The sequence below is a fragment of the Opisthocomus hoazin genome, chromosome 11, assembly GCF_030867145.1.
Source record: "Opisthocomus hoazin isolate bOpiHoa1 chromosome 11, bOpiHoa1.hap1, whole genome shotgun sequence".
NCBI lineage: Eukaryota > Metazoa > Chordata > Aves > Opisthocomiformes > Opisthocomidae > Opisthocomus > Opisthocomus hoazin.
In genome coordinates, this window is record NC_134424.1 from 15,495,515 (window position 1) to 15,508,467 (window position 12,953).

The window sequence follows — 12,953 nt, forward strand, 5'->3', positions numbered from 1 at the left end:
ATGGTATGAACACATTACTGGATTGCTTAAATCAACAGTGTTATATATATTATAGATAAGACAGAAACAATATATGTTGTATATAGACATATGCAGACACACACACACACTCTACTGTTTAGTATTTGAACTGAAAAAAGATGATACGTTCGTATGACACAATGATAATAAACTCCCTTGCACCACATTGCCCAGAAAGTCACTGTTAAAATCCTTCTATTAGAGATGAATATTTTCAAATCAAAGAGCCCATGCACTATAAATCCAAAGGTTGCTAGAGAACAGTAGAAATACGCAACGTTGCCAAAAGCCAAAGAGAGGAAGCAGAATGATCATGGTAATTACAGGTCAGTTAGTCTGGCATCAGTCTCAAGCACAGTAATGGAAAAGATGATAAGGAATTCAATTAGTATAAAATTAAAGGATGACAGTATAATTGGTGCCAGTCAAGACAGCTTTATGGAAAAATAAGTCTTGTGAAACTGTTTGATGAAGGTGACTACACAGGTGTGAGACTTGTATAAGATATTTGACTTAGTAACTCACTGTAGCCTGATTAAAGCATTAGCACTAAGTAAAGTAGTTTAGTACTAAAGTAGTAGCACGTGGTAGCACAAGCCAGTTTCCTGCCTGATATTGCTCTTGATAACTGTGTGCAATCAGGCTATCATCAGCTGAAGTAAGCAGGAAAGGAGACCAGAAACAGTCTGTCACCAGAGGACAACGGCAAGAACACAGCAAGAACCAGGAATGAAATCCTGAAGGCAGTGGCAAAGCCCCACTAACTTCCACGGGGACAGTTTTTCATATAAGGTTTGTAAAGAAACCAAAACCTAGGAAACTTCTGCAGAGTTTGTCTTCAAGTAGAACATGTATTGAGATATGCACTTAAAATATGGATGGAGATCAGAGTGTTCTAAAATCTGAAGTTCAGTCGAGAGTAATGGACAGGTTCAACTCCATTACAGACATAGTGTTTGGGAGAATTGTGGCAAAATATATACACTGCTTCCTCAAAGTTACAACAGGAGATCCGAATGATAGTGCATTCCAAGTTCTACTAAACAACTAAGTCTAGTCCCAACAGATTCTGTGTATGTACATGACCACATAGATGCTTTCATGTCTCAGGTCTCTTGGGAACACTGCGTGTTTTGTCTGCTTTGTTTCTTAATGATTTGCAAACTTTTAAAACTTGGCTGTATTGCTGCTTTGCTTGTGGGTTCAAGAAAAGACAAGAATCCACAAACTTTTGATCCACATGCTACAAATGTACTAGGAAAAATGAAAAGAAAAGAAAGCACAGTGCTGTCATCAGGAAGATATAATGGTTGGTTTGTATGAATGGGATAATTTATTCCAAGAGATGTGATATGGGAATTGTTCTGTATTTTTTTGTTTCTGGAAAATATATTTTTTTGCAAGAACAATTTTTATATAAAGTATTTTAGAGAATATTTTATATCAGATTAAATCACAAGATACTTTTTCTGGTGTCACCACAAAACAAAGAAAGAATGTTGAGTTTCATGGTTAGCTGCAGGAAAGAGAATTTGTAAAAATGTCATTAATGTTTTTATTAGCCATAGGTTTAATAATCTAAAAGATTATTAGATCTCCTGACAACTACATTTTCAAGTATCACATTTCAGAAAGTATGTGCTATGATTTTTGTACATCTTACTCTAAAGAACTCAGCCTACCAACAAAAAAAACAGAAAAGTTGCACACAAAGGCATCTCTATTTTAACACAGATTTTTTACCAGCAGAACATGCTACTGTGCAACAAACGGCTGTTTCACTGGCTGGTCCAGCTGAAGGGCAGTAAATTACTATCTGAGGATGGCAATTTTCCTTCACCTCATCTAGATGGCTTTGAATTTTATCCTAAATAAAAGCTCGGCTTCTGGTCCCAGCCAATTGTCCTGACTCCCTCTATAGTCGAAGCAAAGAAATAAGTACTTCTGGATGGCAACTGATCTCGTTAGTACCAGCCATCTATCTTTGGTGGAGTGACAAGTCTTGATCCCCGATGACTATAGAGGGAACCTTGAAGAGCAGCTTAGACTGGAACTCAAACCTTTGATAGTCAACACCAGCTGAGATGAATTAGAACGAGTGGTACAACCGATACATGTATTTAAAGCCAAAGTACAACTATGCCCATTAATTTAGCCACACGGGTCACGTTTCAAAAATCCAGATAAGAACTTGAGATTTGACTCAAGCTTTATAAATATTGATTTCATATTTGAGTCAAATGTAGCTATAAACTGAAATGTGAGAATCTTATACATATATTGGAGAAGAGTGTTAAGAGAATTGCCAGCTGAGAGGGCAAAATAAAGGGGGTGCTTTATAGCTTTCCCTTGACTCAAGGGAGGCATGGAGAGAGCTCTCAGTTTGCATTTTGCCTACAGCCCTCTCCAAGAAAATGGGAAGATGGTTGTTCTCAGTTGCTCACTTTTGGTGCAGGGTCTGTGCAAATTATAATTTGAAGGTTATTGTGGTAATTGCTGTAACTACAAAAGTTAACACACATAAGCTTAATTTTGTTCACATAAAGCTGTGCCAGTAATGGCATCATTCGTCATTTTTTGTTATAACAGTAACAGGTGTTAATCTCCACCCAGTAATGGGTGCAATGCGAGAGACCAATAAGCAAAGTGCCAAAAAAGGAAAACCACTGTTAAAGCTCTCTGTCACAGAAAAACAATTTCTAGTAACATCTCTGTAATTGGACTCATCTGAAGAGTGAAAAATTGTTTGACTTTTCAGTGACGGACATTGTTAATGAACCCAATTTTTCTCTTCCACCTTGATTAGCTTTCTGTAGGAAGATCCATTTTAGCTCTGTACAATGTCATTTGGAGTAATAGAAACCCAGCTGCTGTAATCTTGTCAGTCCTCCTACCTACAGAAAAGCAATCTTTTTTTTTTTCAATTTTTTCTTTTTTGATAGGCTGCTGAACTATTACCAGGTTTTCAAACATAATGGAAAACAGTGCAGAGCAGAATTTAAATAGGACTTTAACAGCAATTTTGCTATTTTTCTGGATCTAACAGCAACCTTATAAGATTTTTCAAAGCCTTGCACATGCTGTCCTCCCAGGCACATAACCTATCCGCCCAGGGTTCTGGATGTTACCTGTGAGATACCCTTCACACTATATTGTTGGGTCTTCTGCTCACTGCCATACAGTGCTACCTTCCAGTGCAAGAGGATAGCCAAAATCTCTGTGTGTTTTGACTGTGTAAACTAGTTCATTCAGTGGCACTCAATTCATCTACAGTGCTCATTTTAAGCTTGCAGCAAAGCATTTCCCAGTAAGCGTACACACGATCAGACTGGTGCACTAGTTAGTTCACACTGTGCATTTGAGAGAGTTCAAAAGGTAATGCCAGGTGCATCTGCATGGTTTTGCCTCAGCAAGTGAGTGCACTTGTGCTGCCCAGTGCCCACACATTTGTTACCAAAGGCTTGCTGCTTACTGCGCACAGCCAAGACCCATTTTGATTCAGAACACAGCCCAGAATCCTGATCTTGCCTGTCCCATAGCCCACACTGCAACAGCTTTTGTGAAAGAACAAAGCCAGCAGCATGCTCTGCCTCTTGCTCTAGCAGATGAGAATACTTACAGCCCTGTCTGGAGGAGCTGAGTCAGGTGAATGCGAGCATGATACATGCTCAGTTGGAAAGACGAGGTGAAAATATGGAAAGACTTTTGTAGGCAGGAAGAAGCCTCGAGGTGCAGCAGCTGAGTCAGATTTTGGGTAGCTTCATGCTTCTGAAAACCTGGTCCTAGAGGACTTGGTGAAAAAAAAAAAAGAAGAGCGTGAGAAGAAAGCCCAAAACAATTTTCCATAAACAATTTGTCATAAGTCAATCTCAAAGTACTTTACAAGGGAAGGCCTATCTCTCTCCCTTTTACTAAAGGGGAAGGCAAGGCATAAATAAAGGATATGAATACATGTATATAATAGTAACTACATTCTTCAAATTTGCAAAGAATCTCCTCCTAATATTGATGCTGTGCTTTCTAAAGATGATCAGAAATCAGAACTTCCAATTCAATGGCTATTCTGAAAAAAAAAAATAAATTCTTGCAAAGCATAAAATAAGCTGAAACATTAATAATGATATGAGACCAAAAGCTGCAAACCATTGTGGCTTACAGGCACTGAAATATTCTATTTTGAATGTTCTTCATCATTGTGTTATGTTACAATATTAAAGAGCTGTAATTAGTAATATGGTATAAAATCAAATAATATTCATTAAAATGATGAAACATTTCTTATTGTAATGTATTTCTTATTAAAAGGAAAGGAAATGAACAACGTAGGTTTTTCTCCATTGACATTTTTGTGTATATAACCACATTTCTGCAAAATACTTCAACGGTGAAATGCTTTTTTTTCATAGAAAAGGGTTCAGTTAAAACTTTGTCTTAAGTCCTATGTGTGTTGATATTATATTGGGTGAGTTTTATGCTGTGGAATTACTGTCATGTCCAGTGACATCAGCATAGACCATGTCATTAATCTAGGGGTTCACCGCTCAACCACATGTTTAGCTTTCTGGGTTGAAGAAATTTATTCATGTTGCTAACATAGGATGAATGGAGATTTAGGCTGTTGAAGCTTAAGGGCTGTTTGGAAAAGATGTGCTATTTACATTATACACAAAACTATCTGATATACCGAGAGATGAATTAATTACTATGTATACATCTGATATAAATACACCACATTTAAATATTGGGTGCTCTGTACGTGCCTGTCAAAATGAGATCTTCTAAGACAAAACTTTGGGTAATGCTCGTACACACATGCTTTAACCAAGCAGCGTGCTTTAAAGAACAGATTTTGTCCTAAATGGCAAAAGGAAAACGGCTCTTAACAGAGGCGCTATAATTTAACTGAAGCTGCTGAAGGACAAACTAAGCCACATATTCGCCTTTAACAATTTCAGTGTCTGAAGACACATGCAGTGATATAGAAGCAGAAGGGAGAAGTGCAGCCAGCTCAAGCACAGCTGGCACCTCCCCAGTAATGTGCCAAAACTCCCCCGACACACAAAGTTCCCGGTGCTGGAGAGGACGGAGAATACAGGGCTAAAAGTTGGCAGCTACTTATCAGCAAATGAGTTAGGGACGTAAGATATCAAAGCATATAATTACATTTTCTCAATTCCCAAAATACAGGCTGCTGGTACACACAGCTCTTGTGGAGGATCAGGAAGGAATTGTGCAGACTGTCCAACTGCGGGATAGAACAGCTGACATAGTCACAAGGATGACATTTGAAAACAATTGCAAAAACAGCATCTAGTTTGGGGAAAGACTGAGGAACAATGTAAGAAAGAAAAAAGAAAACTTTGAGGTGGCAACACATTTTTTTGAGCATAGATGAGTTGATAAAAAAACCCAGTTCACTTGATTTGTATTAGTGCATGACTCCTAGTCATACCTAGAGAGTGCCTTCAATGCACCTAGGGATACAGTTTGACATATTATTAGCAATGAACCTATGGACATACAAAATATATGTTCTGCCTATTTCAAATACTGAGAGTTCTGTGTATCGAGAAATTGAGTCTATTTCAAAAGATCAGTTAAAAACAGCCTTGGTACAGCGTTACTTCTGGTGTGATGTGGTTCCTGCGGTTTCAGTGAAGTCGTGCCTGCATGGAGCAGCTGGCATGTCGGATCTTCACGCATGGTCTCCCCTTGATTTTGCTGGATTTGGGATCAGCTGCAGAGAGCACGTGTATTTGGGTAATGCATTTACCTCATTTGAAATTTCAGGCTTTGAGAAAGACCAGCTAAGCTAAGCACCGCATCCAGAAACTTCAGCAGGAAATGAAACTTTTTGCAACACAAATAAAAAAATCTGCATGGGTTATGTTTCTCGTATGAATATAATTAGATATTGCAGATATACCTTCACCTCTCTGGCTGATCCTTACAGATTAACCAATGAGTGAAGGCTTTCCGAGTGATCCCGGTCTTTTTAAAAATTAATTTATTTGTATTTAAAAAGAACTCTGAACTGTAAAATCAACCCACATGTTTCTTTAATCATAGATCTTATTTAAAACCTGTTATCAATCCTGGAGATTTTAAAAGGAGAACTGAAAAAGAGAGTTTTTAATTCTGTTTGAGAAAATCATTAAATGCAAAACATGTAAATCACAGAGATGGCCTTAGTGCTGACAAATGGATAAAACCCAGGAAATTTAAATGTGAATTCCACATTCCTTGTCAAGAAAAGAACATCCAAAAAAAAACCAGATAAGAAGGAGGGGTCATTGCTCATTTTTTTGCGATACTCTATTCATACAAAAGCCCATTTGCAAAGCAGGGGAAGGGTGCATTTAGAGTGGGAGTATATTATGACATGCACTCAATTTTTAGCTCCATAATTATTTTTAATAAAGGAGTTTTAAAATACCTGTAATTTTAGCTGTTTGTTTCACAATTTGCATATTTTTTCTTATGCCTTTCAACTGCTGAATTTATTCTGCCAATTATTATTTTTTTTAATAATAGGTTTCTGTGCACAGATAGATTAAATAAAAGAAATGGTGTGTGGGATGTGAGTTATCATTATACAAAATGTTTCTATCCCTCTGGCTTTAGAGACAACTTTCCAAACAGAAATTGCTTCAGTAATTAGTTTTCCTGAATATATTACACATTATTGCATAAATTTGTGGCAAGCATTTATTGTCTGAAACACAGAAAACATATACAGAGAGTCCTAGGATTAACAGAACTGTTTAGTCAAACTTAAAAAAAAACAGCACTACAATAATTTTTTACAGTTATGAAGCTTTTTAACTTGCATATGTTTTAATGTTGTCCTGATGTTTTGTATGGCTCTTTAAGTCATCTTTAAATTAAAAAGAATTAAATATAAGTTGCATATTTATTTATGCTGTTGTGGCTTAGCTCCTCAAGTTGGGCAGTTCTAATTCAACAACTACAACAGTACTGACTGTTCTTTATATGTCTTAGGACATAAATACAATTTTACTTCATTTATCCTGTTACCATTTTCAGCTCTTCAGTGGACCTGAAACTCATAAAATTAACAATAAAATTCCCTACATTATACTGTGTTTAATTTTCAAATTATTAATTACCAAATGCTCATGCCCCAGACACAGAAGCCGTTTTTTTCTTTTTATTTTCACCATTGCACTATTTTTTTGGCAGAGTGAATTTTAAAACTTGAGCTAGAAGCAGCCCAGTACCACGCAGCTGGCTGCGGCAGCCTGTGAGTGCGGCTGCCCAGAGTGCAGTAATGAGCTGAGGAGCCTCACACGGACACTTTGCTCTACCTCAGTGTTGCAAATAAGGAATCAATAAGCTGAGGTAGAATTACAGAGGATTTGGTGATACAAAGAAGGAGGAGGTCTCTAGATATAGAAATCTGGGATGGGAAATGCAGTAATATTGAGGACCCTTATTTAGCCTTTTTGAGTCAAATGATGACCCCATAGAAATCCATGGTAACTCTTCCACAGTCTTGTGTGGGGCCTGGATTTCATATTCTACAGTCATGAAGACCCTACAGCAAATATTTTGGTGTGTGAGGAGAGAAAAGAAAAAAACAATGCAAGTATTCTTAGCACGCACAGTGAATGGCTTAATGACATTCAGTCCTTCACAATATAATAAAATCATGCATTTTTATTTTTAAAAATACTGCAATCGTGTATTGATATGTGCAGCTAAGGCATTTCTTCCTTTATTTTTTAAATATGGCATGATGACATCACCCAATGATGCATCAATTCTCAGAGATCTTGTGCAGAATCTTAATGTTTACACTAACAACGTAATTTAAGATAGTATCTTATGTAAATCCTTGAATCTCCTAGGGTCTAGGAATGAAATGTAATGCTAATTTGATTTACTAATTTGTTCTCTCTCCCCAGAAACACACAATTACTGCTTTTGAAAGACTTTTTTCTTTTTCCATCACGCTAGGACTGAATTGAAAGTTGAGTCGACAGCAAAGCCCAGGCTGGGAACATAGCAGAACTCTGCTACTCAGCTTTTTACCAGCCAGAACATACAATGCTGGGAGATTTATTTCTTAAAACGGAATGTTCATTATCTCTTTTTTGTTTTCTTACAAAAAAATGGAAGCAAAAGAAGTCTGCTTGAAATTCCGTAATAATAATCTAAATGTGCAATTTGAGCTGAAAATAACTTGCCTCTGTGTGTCTGGAAGAGAGAGGGCTTGTGGCTGTGTGCGTGTCTGTCTGCAGGAGGGAAGGGGGGAGGCTCTGCGTGCGTGCGTGTGTGTGTGTGTGTGTGTGTGTACAGTAGTGTAGAAATAGTTCATCAAATGAGTGGTTTCCTGTCCCGATCTGCAGATTTTCTTTCTTCCATGAAAGGAAATGGAGAGAATTAATCTGACTTGCATCAGCACATGAAAGAGATTGTCGGCAATTTGTTTTCTGCAGGGCTACTTAAATGTATGGTGCTGTAGTGAGCAGAAAAGCTCACCCACAAATTCTGTGGCAGTCACAGATACACAGTAGGCACACCCAGGGGACTGACGCATTCCGTCATTTGCAAAGTATGACTTTCTTTTCTTTCTCTCTCTCCCCCTCTTTTTTCTCCTTTAAGGATACACGATGTCCCTCCAGGTTCTGCAGTCTGGGTTTGATTAAATAATTATAAACTTCAAGCAGCAGATCTATCATTTACATTCCTGAACATGCCAACATGTGCCTTTTGTGGGGATGCCAACCAATACCAAAACTTCTCTCATTATTGTCATTGAAAATACAGTGGTTCAATGTTTATGCTATTTCCTGGATTTTGGAGATATAACGTTGCCCAGCAATTTGCCATCAGTGCCAACAATACTAAAGAACTTCATAATAAATCCTTTCTATATTTACCCAGTCCACCACTGTGTCACTGAAATTAGCATTTTACAATCTTATGCTCCAAAGCACCTATTTTCTCTCTTTTAACTCCATGCTATTATGAATCTTAGCAGAAAATCCATCAAAGCATGGTTTGCTTCAGTTTTTCTGCAGAACGATTGCTGCCAGTCATGTTTGTTTTCTGAAGGGATGTGGAGCTTGTAGCTTCATGTTAGATGACAGTAAAGATAAACCAAACTAACAAACAAGACAGAGTGTTTAATTTAGAGATATTACAAAAAGATTGGCTTAAAATGTCAAATGCCACTACTTCATGCAGGCTAAAATACAGAAGACCAGATTTACAAACAGAGAAAGATACCACAAAGTAACAGGACCAGATCCTTCTCTGAGGTCCAGATGTGCCAGTTCCGCTCATTTAAGTGACAGGCAAAGTCAAGAGAGAGGCTTTGACTCCACTGAATGAAAATATCATGCTAACAGAAGAAAATAAAAATCAGTGCTGGGGCTTTAGCACAGGACTGTTCTCAGGGGTACTCCAGCCAACTCATCACAGAAACGGTACAACCACTGGGGCTCAAGTACTGTTGTATCTGGGTAATCCAGCCCTTTGCTGAAAGTGGTGTGGAATAGAATAAAACAGTGCCTTTTGCTCTGAAATCCTCAGAGGGGCACTCCTGTGAACCCTGGGTTTGGGGTCCTGTCCAGGTCATCAATGCGGGACCAAATCCCCCTCGTTTGTGGTCTTACCAATGGATGGTGAGACTGTGGGCTCTGCCCACTGGGAAAAGGAATAGGTATGATCTGAGCAGGGGAGCAGCTGGTATTAAATTGGTTGAGGTGAAAATGAGAATCAAGGACATTCTAGGAAAAGGAAGAACAGTTTTGCTAGAAGGGAGAGAGAGCAGAGGGAGATTTTGTTTTTGCAGTGGGGAAAGCGAAAGCAATGCTTTCTGGAAAGAGGAGAATGAGTGGAGAAGAGGAGGTTTGTGAAAAGACACACTGCGGGACCCACAGGAGTGTTATTTGTGTCTTGCTGAAAAAAAAGGTGGTTGGAATTTTTTGACTGATAGGAAGAGCATCATTGCTATCCTCTCAAAACCCCCCAAAAGCTCAAAGGATTTTGTCGAATGTTCTGGCATGGAGCAAGTCCACAAAAAAAAACCTCATCCCCCAGATTGGAGTATTTTGGAAATGTGCATGTGTGCATGCGTGGAGTCACGAGGCTGGGAAGGAAACTGCTCTGTAATCTAAGCCTTCATGGCAAAAGCAGCTCCCACAGCACTGTGTGATGTGGGTGCATGCAATCACAGACACAACCTATAGTTACGAAAATCTCACAGCGGAAGTCATTTAACCCGTCCTGTCATGCCCCCTGACCATGGTACGAATGCCACAGCTGCACTAGTGAGAGCGTCAGGGCCACCGCGAAGACTCGCGAGGAGAGGGCATGCTTTGTAGGAGCCATTCGAGCATTTTCATTAATGACAGGGTATTCTGAATAACAGGGACACTTGCAAGGAGAATAAGAGACTGCATGGAAAGAAAAGACTGTCTGATTCACAAAATAAAATAAAACTCAGGGTTGTTTGGCTCAGCAGCTTACAGTGCCTGCAGACCCCACTTCTCTGGTGCGAGGCCCACAGGATCTGCAGCAGAGTATCAGCCACCAGAGGACACCCGCATTGCTCCAGGAAAGCAGCGCTCTGGGCAGCACAGGGACATGAACAGCTGACTAAGCTGAGAGGCTCCTGAAGCTGAAAACCAACCTCATCTTCAGGGCAGACCAAGAGCAATTTTGTAAACAACTTCCAAGGCATAATCTATGTTTTACTTTTCATGAGACAAGCTACAAAGCAGGATTTTCTTACATTGGGTTGTACACCCTTGGACTAAGCCACCTATTAAGCTGTTTGCTTAAGCGTGATAATGAGACAGGCGCATTTGATTACACGGAGAAAGTATTTCAGCTGGTTGAATTGTTAGGGCAGTAACCTAGCTTTTTCTGTTCTGGATTTTTGTCGTATTCATGCAGCAGTAGTGCTTTTTGTAACCTTGTTTTAAGCACCCACAGGTGACAGAAGTTTGTGGAAAACATTAATAAGCACAGAAAACAAAAATGTTTCTGTGCTGCTTTCATAGATAGCTGGCTGTGTAGCTATGTACGTAGTTAGCTATATAGCAAATGTCATAAGTGCATTAGGGTATACAAAAGTGCCCAATTTATGCCTCTGCTGGGGCCTCTTCCCCCAGTGGAGGCATTCAAACTTTCAGACACTCTGGGAACTCAGCATGTAAAACAGTAAAATGAAAGTAAAAAGAATCCAAACAACAAAAGCCACCCTGTTTTTCTGTTTCTTGTTCTTCTATTCTAGGTGTATCGTTCAAATTATTTCCTGGTTTAAATCTGTTAAGTTTGGTGTGTCACTGCTAGAATTTGCCTGGAAAGGCATTTCTGTTGCCGTTATAAAACACATCAGTCTCTGGAACACCAAAATCTCTTCTGGCATGACACAGTGTTGTGGCTGTATTCTGCTACAGATGGGTGCGTCAGCTCCTTCCTGTCAGCACTGAGGGCACAGGTACAGAAAGGCAGAGTATGGGCTCGTACATCTGGTCAGAAGTAACTCGTGTGAACAGGTTGGCATGGCTTCCAGCTAATTAGAGCAACTCCACTGAACTAAGTGATGAGCCTACACATTTTATGAGTTTAAACAGTAAGCAGAGACTGAGCCCTAATTCTCTAGACTTGTGGTGTGACCAGAAACCACCTCCTTTTCTGCTTCTGATTTTCCTCAGTAGTAAGGAAAACTGAGCTACAAGAACAATATTTCACCAACAATTTGTTCTAAAAGTATTCTAATAAAAACATCCTGAAACTAACATTCAGCTACTTCCTTTTGTAAGTTTTTTTTCATTCTGAGTTTTAAGCTGGTGGTTTAAAAAAGTGGTTTTAATCTTAAATTAAGGAGCACAAAGCAGAGGAAAAATTATTACTGAAAATAAAAAAACAAGTTTTGTCATCTAACTTCTGATTACATTACTAGCTCAATTAGTTACTGAAGTTACCACAGTCCTTCCCTTGTTTTTCATAAAATGACAGGGAAAAACATCTATAAAGAAGATTCTGGGCTTTTGAAAATCTGAATATAAGCAACTGGGAAAAAAAATACATGGTCAACTTTTCAGAGCCTCTGAGATACTGGCGAATACAGCAGATATCAACATTGTTTTAATTTATTTTGTCTGCTCCCATATGTGCACACTGCACTGTTGGCTTGTTGCAATGCTTGATTTGTTGTTTTATACCTCTATGTATGAAGGTCACTTACTCTACTGATGTTTTCACTTATGGGACCTCATTCATTTCACAAACCACTACTGCAAAGATGATAGAAAATTCTGTTGAAAGATATGAAATCCCTATGATACAAAGGTGGCAGTGATTATTCTCACACTGTGAACACTGGGAGGAAATTTCCGTGGGTTGATTTTGGACACTGTGCTCCTGGATTGACATCTTTGGTAGATTAACAGCAACACAGGTTGCATTCTACCAGAAGACCTTTGTTAACAGTGTGCATATACAATTTTAAGTTATGAGATTTGTCTTTCCATCACCTTTGACAATACTCAAGCATTTCTACATACTTCTATGCCCAGTAAAGCACTTTAGGAGTGTTAAAAAGGGAAGCAATGGCACCAATAGACATGATCAAAAGCAAACATCAAAAGGAAGTAATGGCACCAACAGACATTATCTTCAGTCCATTTCAGGCTTTGGGAATTTGATCTTTCTCACACCATTCTCCACCACATACCATCCAGATGCCATGTTGTCACCATGTGCCCCTAGCTTAGTACCGTACAATCCTGACAGGGAGTCCACCCACATAATTCAGTTATGCAACCCAAGGACAGTCGGACAGAAGAGTGTTGCCTATATCTCAACTATAATCCCTTCATGTATCTATCTTCACTAATCTATCCATAGTGTGAATTACTACATTTTCCACTTCTACAGCCTCCTGAATCCCT